Raw genomic sequence first — 23,518 nt, 5'->3', positions numbered from 1 at the left:
AAGCCATTTCTCGAATCAGCAAAATAAAAGGGAAAAAATAATAATAAAAGCTTTCTTTCTTGGGCAGTACTGTGGGAAGCGTATCATAAATTATATTAGATCCAAGAGGAAGACGCGTTATTCTAAGTCGTAAAACACACTTTAAGAATGGGTGACATTTCAGGTATTTTTGTACTTTCGAATAGTAGAGTGTACACTGAAAAAAAAAATGGTGTGTATCACCTAGTAGTTTGGTCTAGTGGGTTCTGATTACTTTGGATTCGACTTAGATCGATCCGCTAAAAGGTAAAATTTTTTCAATTGAAATATATTTTCCATTGACATAGCCTCGAACCGAGCCTAAACCACTTTTACGGACTTATTGTGCTTTAAATTTTCTTTTGTCCTTGAACCTGAATAAAAAGATGAGTTGTCACGTGTAACGTGTACAATATTTATAGGAGTAGTCCTAAAGGTGCCTTGACATCATTCATGTAGCAAGTTTCATTCACCGAAATGGCGATGTCCGTGGGGTTAGTCAAAAAAGCTTTATGTTGTTTAGCAATTCCTAGACGGCATCTGTTGAGGAGTAAAATGGGATAAATCCCATATCGGAAAAGAAAATAAAAATCTATGGGTTAATATATGGCTTGGGTACCACCACTTATCAGCTTGAGCTTTTAAGTGGATATGGACCCGAGCCCGTATAAGCCCCATGGAAATTTAATATGGTATCAGAGCGTATGCTTCCGCATGCCTACGCGCGTATGCGCATGGACTCACACCACGCCAGGCCTAGTATGTCCGAGTGCAGCCAAGAGTGCGCCTCGTGTTAGTGTCACCCCTCGCCCGAGCACGGAAGATGAGCCCGGCTCGAGGTCAATTGTTGAGGGCGGGTATTTAAGGGCACGTGACAACGTGTAGGCAGAAAAAGACCACACATTGCACGTGAGAGCGGGTGTTGAGGAGTAAAATGGGATAGATCCCACATCGGAAAAAAAAAAAGAAAATCCATGGGTTAATATATAGCTTGGGTACCACCACTTATCAGATTGAGCTTTTAAGTGGATATGGGCCCGAGCCCGTATAAGCCCCATGGAAATTTAATAGGATCATGCGGGAAGCTTCATTACGTTTCAGAAGTTGGAAAAGCAGACCCACAAAATTCACATTTGCTCGGACGCACGAGCTAGCGTGTGTACTTTATGCAATCTCAAGCTCCTTAATCATGCTTAATAATTTGCATTAGCTTTATAGTCAAACACGAAATCCTACTTATTAATTATCTCCACAACGATTTCATAAATATGCCCAGAAAGGGGAACTAGAAAGGATATGTTATAAGCCAGCAAACGCATACATAAAATATAATAATAACTAATGAGAAACCGTTTATATCAACTTTGTAAGAAGATCGAGTAGGTCCATTAACTGATATGCACTCAATATCGACACATACATATAAAATAATAACAACTAATGAGAAACCGTTTATATCAACTTCGTAATAAGATCAAGTCCGCCCATTAAACGAACATTTACTCAGAAATATCAACGATCACAAGTCCAAAATTGTACGTAGAGAAACACTTATCCCTTAAAATAACCGTAAATCGTAACTGGCAGATTGCATTAAAATCTCCAAACCCGATGAATACGCATCATAATAATGAAGAAATTAATATATCCACTCTTTGTCGATTGTATGTTCACATATGATATATATCACCATTAGACCTTTTTTTTTTTTACTCGTGAACGTCGAGAATTCATTCATAACGTGTAAAAAATTACAAAAGAGTATAAGGTGAGAACGCTCAAGAAAATAAAGATTATAAGATCAGAATTAATCAGATCCTCTCATACATATTACATAAAAGAAATTGAGAGAGAAAACAAGATAGTAGCTATCCGAGATTTCAATCAAAATCCTCTGCCGTCACACATGAACCTTGATAAATTAGAGAAGGGTCCTCAAGCCATATATCCAAGTAGAACTCACCATTAGACTTTAGTTTCCCTTACTTGATGTTAGAACATTAATTTAAGGGTAAAGGTGTAAAAGGGAAGAAAGTATGGTGAACAGTCCATGTGGTTAGGTTTGTTACTGTACCATTTTTTCTTCATTCAATCAAGTGCCCTAAAACCGATGCTCATTTATTTGGAAAATCATTTTGGCCACGTTCTTCTTCTTCTTCTTCACCTTATTCTTCTTCGCCATCATTCTTCTTTCAATGGAACCCACAAGCATCCCATTGGATATTTAGTTTCATCATGATGATTATATGGTGGGCGTCTTTTGTCCGACTTCTTCATGAATTTGGTCCACTTTAACATGGTCCAGCTATGCATATCTACATAATTTTTTTTTTGGTAAGTATGCATAGATACACATCTATCTTACCTTATCTTATATAAATATACTAAATCTCTTGCTTGAGGTCCATTCCATAAGAAAAGGCCATGTGTCCCCCCTTTTTTCAATTCTACCACATTTCTTCTTCATTTTAAATATTTTCCTACAAAGTTTTATATTTTTCCATTTTTATCCCTTCGTTTAATTTCTTTTCGCGTCCTTCAAATGAAATTCAAAACTAGCTCATTAGTTCACGTGTCGCGGAAAGTTTTATATATTTTTTGTGTAATTTTGTTTTAGAGAAATCATTTATCAAAATTAAATGAATGAGAATAAAACAATGGTATACGGAAATTTTAAAAAATAATTATGACAATCTATGTAATTTGACTTGAGGTGTACTCTAGGTTCGTGTATAAGTTTAATACAATATATGAAGGGACACTTCACCATGAGTTAAGGGTTTAGAAAAAACGCTTTCATGGGAGGATATCGTGGGTGTAGTTTGAATTTATATATATATAAAAACTTTTTTTATCAACTCTTTCTTCTATCTTTGTTTTTATAGCAACAAATAATATAGTAAAATGGGTTAATTTCATTAATTCAATGATAAATTCAAGCACCCATATATTTTAAACTAATAGTGCCGAAGTAAAATTTAGTTTTAGGGGTTAATTTGGTACTTTATACAGCAATATTGGTACTTAACAAAAATAATTATAGTATGGTATTGTCATTCGAGAAGTAACAATATAAGCATATAAATAATATACTTACTACAAATAATATATTTGTGACTAGAATAATTCTTATAAGATTGTAATCAAACTACTTTATAATCAATCTGGGTTGATTTAAGTGGTTTGATGATTATCCTAGCTAGCTAATCTATTCCATGAATAAGTGCTTAAAATATCAATTCCTACATTATTAGATTTTGATCAAATGCTCAAGAAACAAGTTAAAATTTTCATTTTAAATTATTCATCCATTATTCTCATTATACCCATGTGGAATGAGCTCTATATGGTTGAGTAGGTTGTTTGGTTCCGCAATAACGTGCGGTTTTTGAGCCTAGAATATATTTATTACAAAAGTTCTTGAGCTTTCATGTTTGAGATTTCTGTATTTACAAAGCATTTACGTTGGCTTTTTTTTTTTGGTTGAAATCTTTCACTAAAGTAAGTGATTTATGAATTCTTTTGGAACTTTTATATGCTTTCTGTATCACCAACTTAATTAGATTGTTCCCATCAATGACCAGTCAAATATCTTTAGCTATAAGGAAGATCATGTCAATAATGGACGGAATGGAAGTGTGATAATTCTATGAAATCCCAATAAACAAAAGCCTTATGTCCTTTATATTCTATACATCATAGCTTGAAACGTTAAAATCAATATATGTTCAACGTGAGTCTAAGCCTATTGAAAAGATAAGAACATAAACTCATCGATCCTTCAATATACAGAAACCAAGACCATGTATATATTATTGCATTATTTTCGGGCAAATACTATTGCAATTTCTGAATTGTACTTCATATTTGTACACCCGCACATGGGGCTCCTTTTCAATGAAACATATAGGTTTAGAATTTGGAGGGGATAATAATTGCTATTTGAATGTAAATGAGTTGAGCAAAATTTATTGTGAGCTTTGGACCACTACCTAGCTGCCTCACTAGTCTCTACTACTCATTTCATTTTATCTTCACCACCGCCATAATGAATTGTATATATATAAGATATATAGTCTACCATATAAATATGGCGTATATATATGTCCGTGTGTGTAGACATTGCATATAGTCAACCAAGAAATGAAGCTTACCTGATTTTCAATAAAATTTTCAATTGCTCTAAATTAATTTGCATGTTTGTGGTCGGTCTCGTAAAAGAAATGAATAATAAATTTTGTGATTGTTATTGATTTGACAGTCAGGCGGAAGCAACATTTATAATTGATAAAAATTAGCCAAAAGACATTGACAATATCTGTCTTTGGCAATAAAAATTGCATTACACGGAGCTTCATCCTCCTTGAAGGATGTGTTAACCAAAATTGCATTTTGGCATTGCATATGGTATGGTATAATCTTGTCGCTAATAAGTGTATCAAATATAGAATCTTATGGTTTTAGGATTTTCAGAAAAATAAAGTGATTTTAATAATTTTCATAGTTGAAGAGGAATATTCAAAAAATCAAAAATTAACAAAGCCTCGTAAGGGCTGCAACATTTAATTTATCTACTTCAAAAGAGAAAAATCAATTAAGGAAAAAGAAAAGAGAAGAAGACAGTGAAAGAGGAACACATGGTGGAATGGAATAGAATGAAATATAATGCAATGAATTTCTTGAATAAAATATAATTACATTAAGAAAAAAAATGGTGTTTTTATGTTGAAATTGGAAATTTGAATGAATTAATTGATAAAATATATTTAAATATCAATATTTCATTATATATAAATAATTATTAAATATAAGAAATTAAAAAAATACATGACTTAAGTGAAAATTAGTTGAAACGGTGAAATGATCATTATTATATATTTTCTGAAAGAAAGCTCATTTGATCAAAATGGAGAAAAAAGTGCTCTTGGCAAATATATATATATATATATATATATATATATATGCACACAAAAACCTATACCATCAGAGAATAAACTGTTAGAATAGATAGATCTATGCGAACATATTTATGAACTATTGGTATACATGTATACTTTACTAATGGTTTATATTGAGAAGTATATTTTGATATCCATTATGATAGATTTTGGAGGCTATATGAACAAATCAAAATCTAATGGAAAATAGCCTACGGCGGAAAAAAATCTAAAAGAAAAGACTTTTACTAAACACTCATTGACTGAAGGTATAGCTATAAAATATCTATGTCAACATATAATACCGTAAAATTTTTATTGGTAAATAGTCTCATCGGTAAAAGCCTTTTCTATCAGGTTTTGACTGATAGTATAACCTCAAAAATCTATTCAAACAGACATCAATATATACTTTTTGTATAACCCATTAATAAAGTATACGTGTACACTAATGGTTCATATATCTATTGGTACAAATCTCTCTAATCCAACAATTTATTTTTTAATGGTACAGATTTGTGTTGGTTTATGTCATTCCTTTTGCAATGGAAGCGCTTTTATTTACTCAAGAAATAAAGTGGAAGAATGTGACTAATTATATTCCCTTTCATACCTTTTCATCTAATGTCATTCTAATATACCAAATGTTACCTAACAAGACAACGGCAAGTTCAGGGGACTTTGAGAAGCTAAATCGTAATTCTGGAGGTTAATGTGAAATGCACTGTTAGAAGATGATGATGACGACGATGACGATGACTATTCATGAATGTCTCACGAGCATGCGGTCCACATCATCTACCCTAACATCTATCCATCCATCTAGTATCATCAGCACTACATCTACCCAAATGATTTCATATTCAAAATTATAACTCTTTCTTTTTTTTCTTCCTCCTCCCTGGCCAATGCTAGTTGCTCAGTTTGTGTTGTGTGTATCCAAAATGCAATCAACTGCCCTTTTGAGTTATTGGCCCATCGTCCACCACCACAACCCCACACCACCCCCCCGCCCCCCCCCCCCCCCCCCCCCCCCCAACAAAAAAAATCCCCGAGTCTTTTCTACTACAGTCATTATCATGATTCTCTACTGTACATCACTATCTAATAAGAGAGGGAACATATTGTAAGCACCAAATCGTTATAAAAGTCTTCGCTGTTGTTGTAGGGTGAGTTGATATGGGTTATGTAAGGCCACTTAGATGGTGCATGGATAAAGAAATTTGAGCTTCAGTCGGACAAATGGTGATGCCTACCTGCTAATATGATGCTAATTGATCATATCAGATTTGATAACTTTCTAATTGCATAAGAACCTGAACCCGATGTCTTGATTTTTATGGATCGCATTTTGTTTCAAAAATGATTTGCGAAGATTGGAATGAAACTACATGAAACTACTAGGTAAATTACATTGTATGGTTTTGTCCTTTTCGTAAGACAGAACAATTTGTTTTAATTTCACTAGATAACATGAAAATTTTGGAAAATTTCACCATATAGTACAATGTCAATTTTCCGTAACAGATGTGATTGTGTGGACTCGAATTTCATTTCGTCGGGGCCCGCATGCGTACGCGCTGGTCACATGGCTTGGAAGTGTCCATCTTTCCAAGGGACTTGTGACAGACGCGCGTGAGAAGGAGTTTTCACTACCTGTTTACGACCTGGAAGTCGAGAGCCGGTGAGTTGCCCGGATCTAGGGGTAATGGATACACCTAGTTACCGAGACATATGGTCTGTGGAACCTAGAGTTCCAAGTTATGGGATTTTGTTACGTGTGGGCCTATATCTCGCACGCCCTATCGGTACTTTAGTTTGTCTAAGGTTTGCAATTTTTTAATTTATTTACAACGTTGATTAGGTTTCGTTTGACTCGCCCGTTTTGACGCCGTAAATTCATGGAAATGATTGATCTGGTTTAAGGGACCGAAAGAGAAGCGAATCATCGAATTAGGGGATTGGTCCACCGTCCTCGTATCTCGGCTAACTAGGCAATGATTGCCAGTTCACCACGTGGACCAAGCCTGTGACTTGTGTGGTCCGGCTCGTCTCGAGGTCTCGTAAACCGACTCAACCGGTTCCGACTCTCAAACCTTGCGTTCGTCGACCGAGATCGTTACAAGAATAAATGTACAAATGAATGCCTCACAAATGTACTCTCGAATAATAAATACAAAATTACGACAAATGGATCCCAGTTAGCTTGCATTTAGTCAATATTCCATTTGTGCTAACCATGAGGTTGGAAAGACCAAAACCAAAATTAATGCGACGCGGCTCGTGAGAGCCGGAGGTCGAGTCCGACCAAACCGACAGTTCCCAGAAGGACCGAATGGTCCTCGAGAGAACTGTGGGACTGGTCGAGCTTCTAGGCAATTGTCTAACCTCATTTCACGCATCCGAACTACAATCACTCTCCGCTTGGATACTACTGATGCTAGACCCCATGCCGCACTCGATTCGCACGCACTCAGAGTGTAGGGGCATTGGACATCTTGTGAACCGTATCTTATGGGTTCAAGCTTGAATCATCACAGAAAAACAGACCAAAATAGATAAAAATAGATAAAAATTGACAAAAACAGACGAAAGCAAATAAAATAAACAAGTGATGTGAATTAATTGCTATGTTTATGTGATTATCAAATTATGAACCGTGGTTACTTAATAGGCATGTTTCTATCCTAAACAGACAAGAAAGAGCAAGCATTCATAGTGAGAATAGGCCATGGGTTGCCCTAGATGGGCATGTAGCATTCAGCTTTGCTTAGAAAGGACTTGACAGATATGATGTCTGTCACCAAGCTTTGAGTGTGTGGTTTTGTTTTAAGTTGTTATGTTTTGTGACACCGACAGATTAATTGATTATAACAGAAGTGTGTTTTGCCAGAATCCCAAACCTAGGATTTTGAACCGCCTGTTTCTTTGCGTTTGTTTATGCTGAGTGCATGATTAATCCGGTTTTGTGTTTTATGACAGATAAACCCAATGTAAGCACAAACTTAGGGGAGTGGGAACGCGAAACGCCACGGGGGTGCCAAGATCTCGGCTCATGCCCTATGAAGGGCCGGATAACCTTTCATGGGCCATTCCCGCCCGCTTCTCTAATCCATCTCACTAAGTGCTTAAATCTATGCTAAGATGACAAAAACACTCCGGTCGAGTAAAGAGGGCATGATAGATAAGGCTTTTGCCCACACGGGTTACCCGTCTTTACCCATGGCTCGAAGTGTTTCAATCACCATAATCCTAAGGTTGTCGATAAGTCATGAACATATAACCTCGCCCTTGAGACAAAAAAATTATTTTGCAAAAATGAGACTTTGTGACGTGAGCCGCCTTGGTTGATAGCTAGTGTCGACCGATCCCCTGAATCCGCTAGGGTTGTGTGCAAACCCTAAAGGAATCGGAAGACCGGTCGGTCTGCCCGAAAGTGGTCTAGGAAGAACTCCCATATTCCGACTTGAGCCACCTCAAATTGGGTCTAGACTCGAGTCAGGACAAGAGGTCCTCCCCAGATACCCATGCTAACGGACCACGCATCTCGGTGTTTGTAAAAGATTGAGGGTTTGGAAAAGGCACAATTATTGGTTCCTGATTTATCGACTCAATTACAGATTATTTGCCGATTCGTGCAATTCATTTAAAAGTCGAGTGGACTAATTAGTCGAGTGGATCGTCCCAATTACTACATGTGTGGAATCAATTAAATTAAGTGAATCGCTGAATGTTTTTGTTTGAGGGTTTCGAGCCGTCAAGTTGGCCATTGACGGATTGTTCGATAAAAGCTTCAATTCCTGACCGTTCCGAAATTAAATCCGATTTTAAATTGACTTTGCGTGATTAATCAAGCATGAGGCTTTTTATTAAATTGACAATGAACACTTCAAATCACACAAATCATGGGCAATTTAATCCCTTAAAGCCGAATATGCATGGAATCCATTTCGTGTGAATTCATTCTTGTTTCATGCAACCAATTTTAATCCAGATTGAGGTGAGGGTGGGCGCGCCAGCTTCAATAGCAGGCTGTAGAGAATGGTCCAGACCGCCTAGAACAAATCGAAGATCAAAGAAGAAGAAGCAGAAGATTGATGGATGGAATCGTGAAGTGATACGGGTTGGTTGTTGTCTTGAAATTGCAGACTCTCGTGCAGGAAGCAGAACTGAAGAAGAGGGAAAAAAAAAAAGAAAGAAAAAGAAATCTGTAGAAGAAGAAGGTAGGAAGGGATGGGGGAAGGTGCCCATCTGCCACCTTCTCTCTTTGTTTTTGTTTTTTTAATATATTTGCTCGTATGGGCGTCTCTTGGGTGAAATTCGATTTCCCGAGATCCGTCAACAATATCAAAATGGATACTTCGAAATTGAGAAATTCGAAAAATAGTCTACACTATGGGAATTCTAATTTGCAACAACAGAGATCGAATCTCGATAAAATCGACATTGAACATCTGACACGTGTCGATCGTAATTGCTCGATTATTTTTGAAATTCAATCTTTTCAATTGTATATCCAAAAAATATTTCAGGACCATTGTTGTGTTTAAAAAAAATTCGAGAACCGACATTATGCATAAAAACATTTTTCAATCACGAGTTTCGTCTTGAATTTTGAAAAAAAAAATGGAATTGATGCACATATGACCTGAAATTTTCCTCTTTTCAACTGGACATCCGAAAAATAATCCGGGATCACCACTGCGTTCATAAAAATTCGAGAATCAATATACTTCAGAAAATATTTTTCGGCCTCGAGTTTTGTTCTAGATTTTGAAAATCAAACTTGATGCTCGTGAAAGCCGAAAACGTTCCGAAGAATATATTTTTTAAAAAATATAAAATTAAAGTTAAATTAAGGAAGTGTCCCGACTTCAAAAGCCGTGAATGTGCGTGCAATTATTCAAAAATGCTTCCCTTCGATGGATCACGAAAATGACAATTTTGCCCTTACCCTCGTGATCACGCTAGCTTGTTTGTTTCGAATTCTTATCGTGCTGTGATCTCCTTCCGGATTTCTCAAGTGCCAATAGACCAAAACGGGGTGCTGACACACACTACTACTTTCGGGATTTCTTACCTAAGATTCACACCCACTTTCACTACTTTCAGGGTCTCATACCCAACTCACCATTTACTATTTTCGAGATTTGACACCCATTTATTGTTTTTGAGTTCAATTCTCACTCTTCACAACTTCCATTTTCCACTCCTACCATATATTGCTCTTTTCCATTCTTCTCCACTTAGCTTTAGGGGCATCCCTGACCCGCAAGATATAGGTCCGTGCATTTGTACAGTCTTCCCCCACATATCCAAAGATGAGAAGAGAAAATGGCTAGTGGAGGTACCGTAATGGTTCCCGGGACCAAATCGGGGTTCTTCTCGTGGTCTTTGCCTGGATCCTCTACTTGAGCACGCAGCTGAAAAAAGATAAGCTTTCAGCACCCCGTTTCAGTCCACCGGCACCTGAAGAGAACAACAATAGTGATCTTGACCATAACCTAAGCTCCGATGGAAGATAGCCCGGCAAACTTTCTGGCGGGACTCGAGGAAAAATCAAGGACTCCCGAGGACATGTCTATGCAAACCTAGGGGTTATCAAGACTATGGAATAGGCTTCAAACTGTTCTCTGGAAATCATTCAGGCCTCCAGAGTAGGTCCACGGCCTGAAAAAGGACTCATTTCTTCGGGAATCTCTAACCAGAGACTTGTCCGGCGAAATGTCAGTAACCGAAATCAGGCCCGACCAATTCCAAGGACTTTAATGGCTAGGGAGGTTGTGCCTTATCACACTGCACAAGTTGTTCAGGTCTCCCGAGTGCCTTTCAAGCGGATTCAGTCCATTTGGCGAACTGTTAACGCCTAGAGTCTACACTAGCCTATCCTAGCAATCCCAAGGGCCAGGGAGATCATCTCAATTCGGACTGCACAAATCATCCAGGTTTCCCGAGTAGATCCAAAAGGGTCTCAAACGTCGCCCGAAAAATCATCGGGATCTGTTTTCAACGAATGGAGAACACAGTGGTCTGCGGGCACATCATGACACTTGGGAAACTGTGAGAAAACTTCGACTGTGGATTCCCGGGACGTCTCTAGTTCCCGATTTGTGGCAAAGGTCATGGAGTCAACTGTTGTGCCCAAGCAACAAAGTACCTTAACACGACCAGTACAGCACGCATACACACGAACGGGCAACAGAAACAGTTAACTTTGCTCCAATCACCCGAATCTAGCAAAACTGACTTCTGAGCCTCCGGGCCACTTAGTCATTCACTCAAGCAAAACATGACAATATTGCGCTCATCGGAGTCCTTTCTTCGCGTACATCGATAATGCGCCGTCCATTTGAGTCACAAAACTTGAAACGCAACCGACCTAGAACCTTTACTTCCCCGACCTTCCAAGACAACCCACAAGTCCCACTTGCTCCTCCTTTGGCCGGTCCCCTCTCACTCATTTTTTTATTTGCAAATCTCTCCCATACAAAATATTTTATTCAATCTAGCCCCATAGTTTATTATTTAATTACAAATCACATCCATCTAGTCAACAAGCTTCCACCTTTCATGGATCTAGGTCTCCCCCTCCCCGTAAGCTAATCCAACCGATCACCCCCTAATCATGCTTAATTTTCACTAATCTTGCTTAGTTTGGCTCATTATGGCATCTATATAACCTTAAGTTCAAGACTACTTAATCACTTTCACTCTTCCATTATCTCTCAAGCCTTTCTCACTCTAAAAACTCTCTCAACTCTCCATCAACTTCCTCAATTCGTCCAGCCCTTAGCAGCTCTGATTTTTTTGGGAAAAGCCACCCATTTTCCGGCGATCACCCTCGACTTATCCCGAGCCTCAAACAAACTACATAGCACCCTTGTTTTCGACCTCTCGAGTTCTTTGGTGGTGTTAGTTTCTCCATTTGAGGTCCCCTACTACGCATTTCAGCCAGCACCAGAATCGAGTCCTCTAGGTTCTCTAGGTTTCCCGGTGACGTTCCCAACTCCCACGACTTAGGCGAGTCGTGCCAACATCCTTGGACGAGCCACACACGACCCTCACTCTTCCCGACACAAGGAGATCATGTTCCAAGAGCTGTTCCACTAAGCAAACCACCTGAACCTTCTCCCTCTTCTCGGTTTCCTCACTATTTCACGATTTTCTTCTTTTTTTCCTCTAAGCGGGTCAGCTGCAGGATCAACCACCCTTGAGCCATCTACAACCACGTCCAAGCCTCCCTTAAGAGTCGTGACCCGCCGTGCCAGGCCGCTGATTCTATCCTTAGCCACCCTCTCTAGTCGATGCAACCTCTCAGGTCTTCTCCATTCCTCTCGGGTCTTCTAGTAGCTTGAGTGCCCAACAGCCTCTCTTGGGGTTATTCTTTGACTTTGAGTGAGTTCCTTCTCGCCCCGAGGCGTAGGTATAACCCTCTTTGACCTAGAGAAGTTAGGACTTTTAGTTTCTTAAGTTTTGTGGGGAGATAAGGCTGTCCCAGATCGATTTCATGCATGTTTTCGTTCAATATCTTGTTAGTTTGTTTATTTACTCTTATAATGATGTATTATTTGTTAGCAAGACAGGAAGTGGCTAAGATCGGGATTGCGAAGACTGCCATGGCTTGAGTGAGCTATTGGAGCTCACAGCTGCACCTCAAGAGGAGGTGGCCGAGAGCCCCTTTGGCTCTCTCGTGCCTATGGTGGCCACCTCCTCCCCGACTTTAGTCGTTTCCAATATTTTACGTTTTCTAGTTTCATGAGTCGGTGCCGTTTTATCGATTCCAACATCATGTTTTTATGCATGTTTGAGTGTTTGCATGTATTTCCCGAGAACATGACAGCACTGCTTTCGTATATGTTTGTTATTATCGTGTTTGATATTTGATACAAACGAGAAACGACCAAAATCTGGACGAGAAGACCACCAGGGACCCGAGCCGGGTTAAGACACCTCTTGGCCATTCGTCAAGGGAGTGGCTGAGAGCCCTTGACCCATCTCGGATCAATGGTGGCCTCCTTATGCTTATTTAAACTGTTTTCTCGGATTGTATGTAATTATGTTTCCCATGCCGACATTAATCCAACGATTAATCATACTTTAAACACGTTGATTCTAAGTAATTTGCATAGATTTGTGTATCAGCAACTATCTCGACCCCACGAGGGTCCAAGAGTATCTCGGCCATCATTGACCAGGTTCCTTTTGCCTTCGAGGACCCATCTCGGTCCCCGTGTCGCAGGTCTTTTTCGTTAATTAAAATGATAGGGGATTAAGATCCTATTCAAGCCATCAATTTATGATCTGTCTGACGGTCTAAAACCCACAACCTTAGGTTGTGTTTGGTTTTAGAATTGAGTTTTGATTTTAATTGGTTTGTAATGATAGTGTTGTTAAATTATGAGAAAATGTGTGAAAAAATAATGAATAGTTGAGATAAAGTAATGATTGTGTTGTTGAATTGTAAAAAAAAAGTAATCAATAGTTGAGAGAAGTTAGTATTAAAAATTGAATTGAATTATTAAAAAATTGAAGAAAAAGGGAAAAATATAATTGTGTTGTTGAATTGAAGATAAGTGGAGTTAGAGTGGAGTAAAGTTAGAAAATTTTCTAATACCAAACGGGCTAAAGCATTCGACAAAATCTAACTTTGATCTAGTAATTCCACGCACTGGGGAATCGGGACGAATCACTCGGCTAATTAGTCCACTTGGTTTTCTAATAAATTGCACGAATTGGCCAATAATCTGTAATTGCATCGATGGGTCATAAACTGTTGGTTATGCCCTTTAAAAACTCACAATTTTAAAACACTGAGATATGTGACACGCGTAGCATGGACATCTACTCATGTATCTTGACTCGAGCTTGGACCTAATTTGATGCGGCTCGAGTCGGGATGCACGATTCTTCCTAGACCACTTTCGGCGGAGCGACCCATTTTTCTACTCTTTTAGGGTCCTCAAGGCCCCCGATGGGTCCAAGAGATCAGTCGACACCGGTTACCGACTTTTGATAGTTCGTATCACGTAGTCTCGACCTTTTATACATGCACACACATTGCTTCGGTTCAAGGTCATTACCACCGATTCGTGATCTGTCGATTCCCTAGGCATTAGGATTATTGAAACATACTGGATAAGGAAAAAGGCAGGCGTCTGTCAAGATGCGATTGTCACTCTTTTACCCTTCCTTTCCTGTCTACATGTTTCTGTCACCCCAGCGTAGATTCGGGCGCTTAGGGAATTGGACAGCCTGCGAAAGGTTGTCCGGTCCCCCATGGGACAAAAGTAGATACCTTGGCACTCTCGTGACGTTTGGTGCTCCCATTTCCCCAAGTTCGTGCTTAGAATGGGTTAAAACGTGAAAAACAGATTAACTTTGCACTTGACATAATCAAACATGGGATAATGGTTAGGCAAAACATCAGGTTTCAGGTTTTAGGCGAAAACATACTTCTATCATAATCAGTTGAGCCCTCAGCGTCACGAAACAGAAGAACTTAAGAGCAACCCACACATTCGAGACTTGACTATAGGCATCGTGTATGTTAAGTCCTTTCAAGCAATACTGAATGCAACATACCCTCCTAGGGTCCATGACCAATTCGCATAGCGTACATCACCCCCCGCTTTGTCTGTTTAAGGTAGGAATTTGTTTGCCAATTAACCATGGTTCATAACTTGATAAATCTCGTAAATCAGGCAATAACATACGAATTGTCTGTTTTTATTTGTCTTATCTGTTTTCCCTATTTTCTTGCGAGTCAAGCCCGACTCTATAGGATACAACATGCACGGGGTCCAACAACCCAACTATCGATCACGGGGTCCAACGTCCCTGCACACAAATGGAGTGCGTGCGACCCACTTCGCCTTAATTTCTATTTCGGTCGTTCAAATCATACGATGAGATTGAGTGGAATATTGACCAAACGCAAGCTAATCGGGATCCTTTCATTGTAATTTGTATTTTATTCGAGAGTACATTTGTAAGGACATTTATTTGTACATTTAATCTTGTAATGATTCCGATCGGCGAGTGAATGGTTTGAGTGTCGAAATCGGTTGGATCGATTTACGTGGTCCTTGAGATGAGTGGGACCACACAAGTCACGGGACTTGTCTTCACGGTGAACCGACCATCTTGGTCTATTCAATTGAGACGTGAGGACAGTGGAACGATCCCTTGACTCGAGGATTCGCTCCTCTTTCGGTCCTTTAACCCGAATAGATGGTTTCCCTAAATTTACGGTGTCAAAACGGGTGATACGAGTGTATCTTAAACAAGCGGTAAACGAATAAAAAGGCAAACCCTAAGCAAAGTAGAGTATTGAAAGGGTTTGTGGGATATAGACCCGCAAGTAACAGAACTCCGAATTTGAAACTTTAGGTTCCACGGACCATATGTCTTAGCAACTAAGTGTACTCATATCCCTGGACTTGGGCAACTCATCGACCCTCGACCTCCGGGTCGTAAACAGGTATTGGCGACTCCTTCTCACTTGTGTCCATCACACGTCCTTCCCGAGAAGGTGGACACTTCCAAGCAGTGCGATCGGTCGCACGCTTGCGGGCCCCGACGAGACGAAATTCGGGTCCAAACGGTGTTTTTTGGACAATGGTGTGATTGTTCGTATTGATCGCAAATTGAACCCACACAAATTGGATGAATCACGTACATTTAACTTAAATCACCTAATTAATAATAATCGGGCCCGAACCCTTAGGTTGCAATTTGGAGGCATGACTTGAATGGGAATTGGATATTGGGCTTGAATAAACCCGAATTGACTCATTACGACCCTATTAGATATATTTGAGTCGGTTCGGTTCTATTTTAGTTCGACGACTTCTGGTACAAACTGGATAGGCCCATTGGCCTTCCATGGGCTATAAGCCCATGTGGGATCCATTAGGTTGATCCGAGCCGGTCCCTGACTTCCAACAAGTCCAAGTGGATATTCATTGCGATGTTTATGAGGTCTAAATTTAAAAGACAAGGTGAGGGAGGGAAACGGACTCATGTGCATTAGCCCCGGGATTCGACCTTTGGGAATGTAATTAATATTTTTGAGAGGTCATATATGAGGATTATTATTGTACATTAATTCAATCAATTGATATAAGGATCCCGAGTTTAATGCATATGACTCCTATGAGACCTGAATGTCAAGAAATGGAATGGATTATGGGCTCATGGGAAGGGTGGCCATAAGGGAAGAAATTGGGCCTTTACTAGGCCTAATGGACGGTCACATAGTGGACTGGGCCTCAAGCCCATTAGTCATGTGGGGCCACCTCTTCGTTGATCTCAAAGTCCAATTCATATGATCTGTCCAAATTTACGATTTTAAAACAAGCGAGTCGTGCGAGACCATTAGTCACTCGACAAATAATTAAAATACAGCAAGGCCTAAACAAGTAGAGTACCGAAATGGCACACGACTTGAAGATGGTGTGTAATAGAACCGCCGAACATGTTCTTTGGTTCATAGACTTTCACTTTAAATATATATGTGGTAAAGTTTGATATAAATCCTTTGTCTTTGGGCAACTCACTAGCCCGGGGTTTCAACGACTCCAAATAGGTAATGGCAACTCCGTTCACTCTAATTAATGCGGTTGGAGTATGACCCAAGTTCATTTCTATGTGCGGATCCAAAGTTTGCACATGTTTAGACCAGAAGATGCTCAAAAAAAATTTTTTTGGGTAAATGGTATAACTTCATTGATAACAAAAGGAATTTACATCAGAGATCAGTGCCAATTACCCCTGTACAGAGCAGTAAGCTAAAATACTCAAAATCACCCCCCCAAAATCAACTAAGGGCAGTATCAAAATGGCGAAACATATGCCCCACTAGAGTAGAGTGTACAATTTTGCATGAGAAGCGGGGAAGAACGGACAACTTCGCTTGCACATCCGAGAGGATCTTTCGAATTATGACTGCTGAAGACGAGACCTGCTTTTGGTAGGTCCTGGAATTCCTCTCCCTCCAAATGCAATAAATATAATGAGTCCAAAGTAGCTTTAGGCAAATAACGTCAAGCTTCTTTCCACGGAGAGAGGAGATCCAGCTAAGTTCCGTATTCCAATCAATATTGGGTCTGTTCAAGATGCTCAAAATTGAGGTTGAAGTGGAGCTGAAATTGAGATACAGAATTGCAAGTATTAGTGCCAATGTCTTCAGCTCACTACCTTTGCTTATATTACCCAAGTCTGTACCGACTATCCAGTCGTGAGGTGTACTCATTCCTTCTTCCTTTTTCGTGTTAATCGCATGACAATTGAATTCGTGTAGCAAATTACATATACAAGTCAAGACGCGCACAATGTTGTTTCGCGCGACTAGACATGCAAGGGGCATCATTTACACTTATTTTCCGTAATTCGTGAACATTGTCGAGTCATGATGTGTAATCCGTAATTTGAAAGATTTTCTCGAGTTTTAGGACATATTGGTTCGAGCAGTGGAAGCGGGCTGAGATCATTCTTGCTTTGGGTCGGATTTATTTGAGGCTAAAGTGGATGGAGAGCCCAAGAATCTATGAAGATTAACCCATTTATGAAGAGCTCAATGAAGAGTCAATGGGAGTCTATCAACACGAAGACATATACATATATGGCATATATATGGACGTCCATCTCATGGCTAGAGGCGGTGGAGGAAATATTTATGGCAACCAGTATTCTGGTGGCACAAGCACACTGTGCGGACTCGAATTTAGTCTTGTTAGAGCCTGCATCCATGCTCATGACCACACGGTTTGGGAATGTCCACCTTCCCGAAGGACGCATGACAGACACACGTGAGAAGAAGTAGCCATTACTTATTTACGACCCGAAGGTCAAGGGTCGTGAGTCGCTCGGGTAGGGGTATGAATACACCTAGTTTACTAAGGCATATGGTCTGCGGAACCGAGGGTTCCGAATTCAAGGATTCTGTTACATGCGGGCTTATATCCCGCACGCCCTATCGATACTCTGGTTTGTTTAGGGTTTGCTGTGAGACCCGGTATTTGCACACACACAAATATATATATATATATACATATGCTTATATATATATATATTATGTGGAAGTTGCTGGAGAGGAAAAAAAAAAAGGAATGGAGCCATGGGCTCCACGTCTCCCCAAGCTATTCCTCTCACCTTCCACCGCCTTATCATTCTTTCATTCATTTATTTATTTTTCTTTCTTTTCTCCTATGTTCTGTTTCGGGGGGGGGGGGGGGGGGGGGGGGGGGAAGGGAAGAAAAAGAAGAAACAGAGAGTGAGGAGAGGCAGATAGGGAGAGAGAGGGATCTGAGCAAACTCGAGGAAGACGACCGAGTCGAACCAATTTTGAAAGGGAAAATGACTAAACTTGGGATTCTTGATTAGTAAGTTGATTCTCCTAACCCTAGACACTCTTATTCATTGAGTTTAGGTGCGAATTCAGCCATTTTCTTCTTCGTTTCAGTTCGGTTTCGGGTTCTAACTATTGATATGGATTTTGCTAATTGATGTTTCGTGATTTATGATTTACTATTAAGCATCTCTAGAGTCGATTGGTCTTGTTTTTAAACCGATTAGGTTATGGATGTTGAGGGAGCAAAAAGATTAATAAAGTTAATGGGTTATACAGTTATATAAGAATTGAAATGTTCGGCTTATCTAATTGCTATTGAGTGTATAGACTTGACTGATTGGGTTCATATTTTGATTTTATGAGATTGTTTAAATGAAAGCGTGATAGGGTTCAATGTAGGATTGAGTTCATGTTTTCATCTTATGTATGATGATTCCAATTGACGTAATTGGTTGGGTAAAAGATAGATATGTCTATGGATTTAGCTATGATTAATTTGTCTTGAGCTGAAGGAATTAGAATAAATGAGATTATTATGCTTTGTAAGGGTCAATGGAGGAGTTTGAGTAGTATTATTGGTGTTAGTTTATGGCCAAAATATCCAATTGGGTCTTGAACCTTGCTATTGGGTGTAAGAATAAATTTTCTTGAGAATGTACTCTGATGATTCTAATTTATTCTTGTGTTGAGCTTCTTGTGTTTGATTCGATATATCTTGTTGTAAATTAATCGATAATGAATTGCCTAAAGTACTAAATTGGAAAATGAATTGGTTAATTAGCTAGAGTTAGAAGTAATAGTTGAATCAATATTTTCTTTTGAGTGGAAAGCTAGGAAGCAGGGGAAATGCTCGTATGGAGTTATTGTCGATATATCAACTGATTTGCAAATTTTTCACGTTCATTTGCTTAGACAAATTTTGGGTAGGAAGCTATATAATTGATGATTTGAGAAAGACCAGAAGCTAGCCACTGATTATCTTTCATTCTTTGATTGTTTTCATTTTTGCTTTTCTTTCAGATATATATGGGTTCATTCCCTTGATGGTATAACTTATTTTAGAGTCAGTACCTTCAAGCTATATTTCCACCTGTTCTCTTTTCAAATAATATTGTTGGTTTTGTTGGATTCCTATGTCTTGGTTACCATTTCAGCTTGGTAAATTTGTAAATTTGAATATAATAGATTATGGAATAGGACCGTTTATTTGTTAAAGGAAAGCTAGTTGCTGCCCAAGTTATCTTTTATTTGAATAACTTATTCATTACTTATGATAAAAGATTGAAGTTGGTTAATTCTCGAGATTCTCAAGGGCAAAAGTTGACGAGACTGAAAGCAAGCATTCTGAAGGCTCAATTCAGTGGACCATACGTTGGGTGTTCGGTGAGTACCTTATTCCATTGTGAAATGATTTATATATATATGTTAAGTGAATACTATATTCCTTTGTAAAATGATGTATAATAGTTATATAAATTATTCAACAAGAATGTTATGATAGTTAGATTAAGGAATCGGTCTTGCTATGTTGTGGGAAAGAATTTGAGAGAGATTGCCCTTTATGTTTCACTTTGACTTGAGATATGCAGTGTGATTGTATACGTTGATTGTGTATGAGATATGTACTGATAATGTGGTACTATTGTAATGTGATTGATATTGTGCTTGTGTATGATGATATATGAGGTGCGATGGCATGGTTGCATTTGTTTATGCTTGTGATTGTTGTTTGATTATAGCCATGGGACCGCTGATCCGACGGGATAAAAAAGGGACGCCTAGACCGCTGATCCGGCGGGATACAAAGATGGAAGTCTAGACCGCTGATCCGGCGGGATACAAAAAGGGACGCCTAGACCGCTGATCCGGCGGGATATAAAATGGACGCCTAGACCGCTGATCCGGCGGGATACAAAAGGGACGCCTAGACCGCTGAACCGGCGGGATATAAAATGGACGCCTAGACTCCTACTGCCGGAGGATAATGGGCAGCCCCCGCTTATGAGAAATGAAATGAGGAATTTGTGGATGAGTGCGGGGTCACGGTACCGTCATAACTCTGTTGCGAGGAAATGCAACCCTATGGCTATATTGATTGGTTGTGTTGTTTACTGTTTGTCTGGTATGATTGTTGGAGATGTGATGATTGTTGAAACTGTCTACGGATGTTCTGTGAAAGCCGTGTGGTTGCTAGAGTTCGATATGTCAAGTGGTTGTGTTGTGAAGTGGAATGCTAATGAATGGAAATTTGATATTTATGGGCTATTGGATATTAGCGAAATGGTTGGAAGAGTTGTGTGTATTTGTTGGTAGGATTTAAATTTAGTTACCCTATTGAATAAAATTATTTTTGTATAATATGTATAAAATATACCGTATATCTGTGCGAGGGAGCGAATAGTTGGATTAGATGTGATTGTACTGTTTATTTGAATATTCGGTTGTTAGCAGTTAAATATTTATTTAATAAATAGTTCATTTTGCTTTGGAATATAATACTCACTAAGATGCAGCTCACACCCTGCATATATTTTTCCAGATAAACTTCTAGCTGCGCGGAAGGACTACTTTTTGATATCGGGGATCAGCTCGGAGAATTAGGTAGGGACTTTAGTTATATGATAAGTATTCTTTTTGCATAGAACGTATTTGTATATGTTACGACCTGAAATTTTTGTATAGTTGGTTTAGTGATGTGGTTGAAGAGAAAATACTCTCTTTGAGATGCATATACATATTAGAGCTTGCTGGATTGGATATATATATTTAGGCCTTATGGAATGTAGGTTTAGATGTGAATAGTTTGTGTGATAATGGATATCGACCAAATTTAGGGGAAGTTCTGTCGAAATTTCGGGTCGTGACATTTGCCGTTTTTAATTTATTTGCCGCGTGAATTAAGTTTCGCTCGTCATGCTCGATTTGACGCCATAAATTCAATTAAGCAATCGACTCAAGTTAAGAGCCCCGAAAGAAGAACAAATCCTCGTGTTAGGGGATCGTTTCGCCGTCCTCGCGTTTTGGTTAACTAGGCCATGATGGCCACTTCGCCGCGTGGACCAGGCCCATGACTAATGTGGTCCCGCTCTTCACATGGACCCGTGCGCAGACTCAATTGATTCTAACTCTCGGACCTCGCGCTTACCGACCAAGATCGTTACATGAATGAATGTACAAATAAGTATCTCACAATGTACTCTCAAATAAATACAAATACAACAATTTGATACCCGTCGGTTTGCGTTCGGTCAATATTTTGATCGTGCTCACTGTGAGGTTGGAAAGATCGGAATTAAAATTAATGCGACACGGGCTCAAGAGAGCTGGAGGTCGGGTCCGACCGAACCCTTGGATCCCAAGAGGACCAAATGGTTCTCGAGATAGCCGTGGGACCGGTCAAGCTCCCGAGTGATTGTCTGACCTTTTTTCACGTGTCCCAATCCGAGTCGTCCTCTGCTTGAACCCTACTTGGATTAAAATAGTGAGTCGATGTCGGACCCCATACCACACTCGAATCGCTCGCACTCATTGTGTTGGGGGGGCATCGGACCCCATGGTCAATGATTGGGGCATTGGACCTCGTGCTCGATAATTGGGGCGTTAGACCCTGTATTATTCATATCATATAGCTTCGAGCCTGAACCGCCACAAAACAAATAAAAACAAACAAAAACAGAGGAAACAGACGAGTGGTCTAAATTAAGTGTCATGTTTATCTAATTATCATATTATGAGTCGGGGTCACTTAACAAACACATCTCTATCCTAAATATATGAAAACAGATATGACGTGTGCAGTGATTGGCTATGCGCCACCTTGAAAGGGCATGTAGCATTCGCCATTATTTGAAAAAAGGACCCGACATACATTATGTTTATTGTCAAGTCCTGAATATGTGGGTTTATTTTAAGTTCTTTTGTTTTGTGACACTAAGGGATTAACAGATTATGACAGGGTGGTGCTTTACCAAAATCCTAAAATCTAGGGTTTTACCCCACTCGTTTCCTTGTGTTTCATTATGTCGTGTGTGTGACTAGTCTGGTTTTGATGATGGATAAACCTGATCTAAACACAAACATAGGAAAAAGAGGAACGCGAAATACCACGGAGGTGCCAAGGTCTCTACTTATGTCCTATGAAGGACCAAACAACTTTCATGGGCCTTTCCCACTCGTGCCTGTGATCCACATTCCTAACCGCCCAAGTCTATGCTAGAATGACAGAAACATTTCAGTCGGGTAAAAAAGGCTATGTAGATAAGACCTGCACCTACACGGGCTGCCTGTCTTTACCCGTGGCTCGAGATGTTTCGATCACCCTAACCATAGGGTTGCCAATAAATCATGAAAGTCACGCCCTTGAGTCAAGAAAAATGTGTTTGTGTGAAGGTAAATCGAGACTGTGCGATACGGACCATTAAGGTCGGTAGCCGGTGTCAACCGATTCTTTGGACACGTCAAGGTCATGTGAACCTTGAAGGAGCCGGAGGACCGGTTGCACCGCCCGAAAGTGGTCTAAGGAGAATACCAACATTCCAACTCGAGCCGCTTCAAATCGGGCCTATACTCGAGTCAAGACACACAAGTCCTCCCTATATGTCCATGCTACGCGTACCGCGTGTCTCAGTATTTTATCAAAATGTGTGATTTGAAAAGTGCATGGCTACCGGTTCATAATCCGTCGGCGCGATTATAGATCATTGGCCCGTTCGTGCAATTTTATTAAAGAAACGAGTGAGTTAATTAGTCGAATGATTCGTCCCAATTACTACATTTGTATGGTTGGTTAAATTGAGTGAATTTTCTGAATGCTTTGAATTTGTGGGTTGTGGATCGTTGGATCGATCATGGATGGACCGCCCGAATGGAATCCTAATCCTTGATTATTTTAATTTTTTAAAACAACTCGCAACACGAGGACTATGACGGGTCCTCGTGAGCCAAGGAGATTCGGCCAAAGGTGGCCGAGAGCCCCTTGGGCCCTCGTGGGCCCGCGACGGTCTTCATGACTGAGTCCATGCATATTTTGTATTTAACGCGTTAAATAGAGTGATTAACCGTCAAATTAAGGTTGGCATGGGAAGCAAGATTACATAAAAAACGGGAAATGGGATCTAATCAAGGGGGAGACCACCACATGATCCGAGGTAAGTCATGAGGCTCTCGGCCACCTCTCCAAGGGAGATATGGCCGAGGGGCCTCATGGCTCTAC

The 23,518-nt window shown here is 39.7% G+C and overlaps 1 long non-coding RNA gene across 1 annotated transcript; it reads left to right on the top strand.

Moving 5' to 3' along the window:
- Positions 1-18,186: 18,186 nt before the first annotated feature.
- Positions 18,187-21,157, top strand: LOC116197716. Its single transcript, XR_004155088.1, has 3 exons — positions 18,187-18,337; positions 19,587-19,689; positions 20,846-21,157. It is a non-coding gene; the product is annotated as an uncharacterized LOC116197716 (long non-coding RNA).
- Positions 21,158-23,518: the final 2,361 nt, after the last annotated feature.

The sequence above is a fragment of the Punica granatum genome, chromosome 1 (assembly GCF_007655135.1).
Source record: "Punica granatum isolate Tunisia-2019 chromosome 1, ASM765513v2, whole genome shotgun sequence".
NCBI classification, from domain to species: Eukaryota; Viridiplantae; Streptophyta; class Magnoliopsida; order Myrtales; family Lythraceae; genus Punica; species Punica granatum.
Note: the sequence above shows the minus strand (reverse complement) of the source record. Positions and strands in the feature narration are given on the sequence as shown.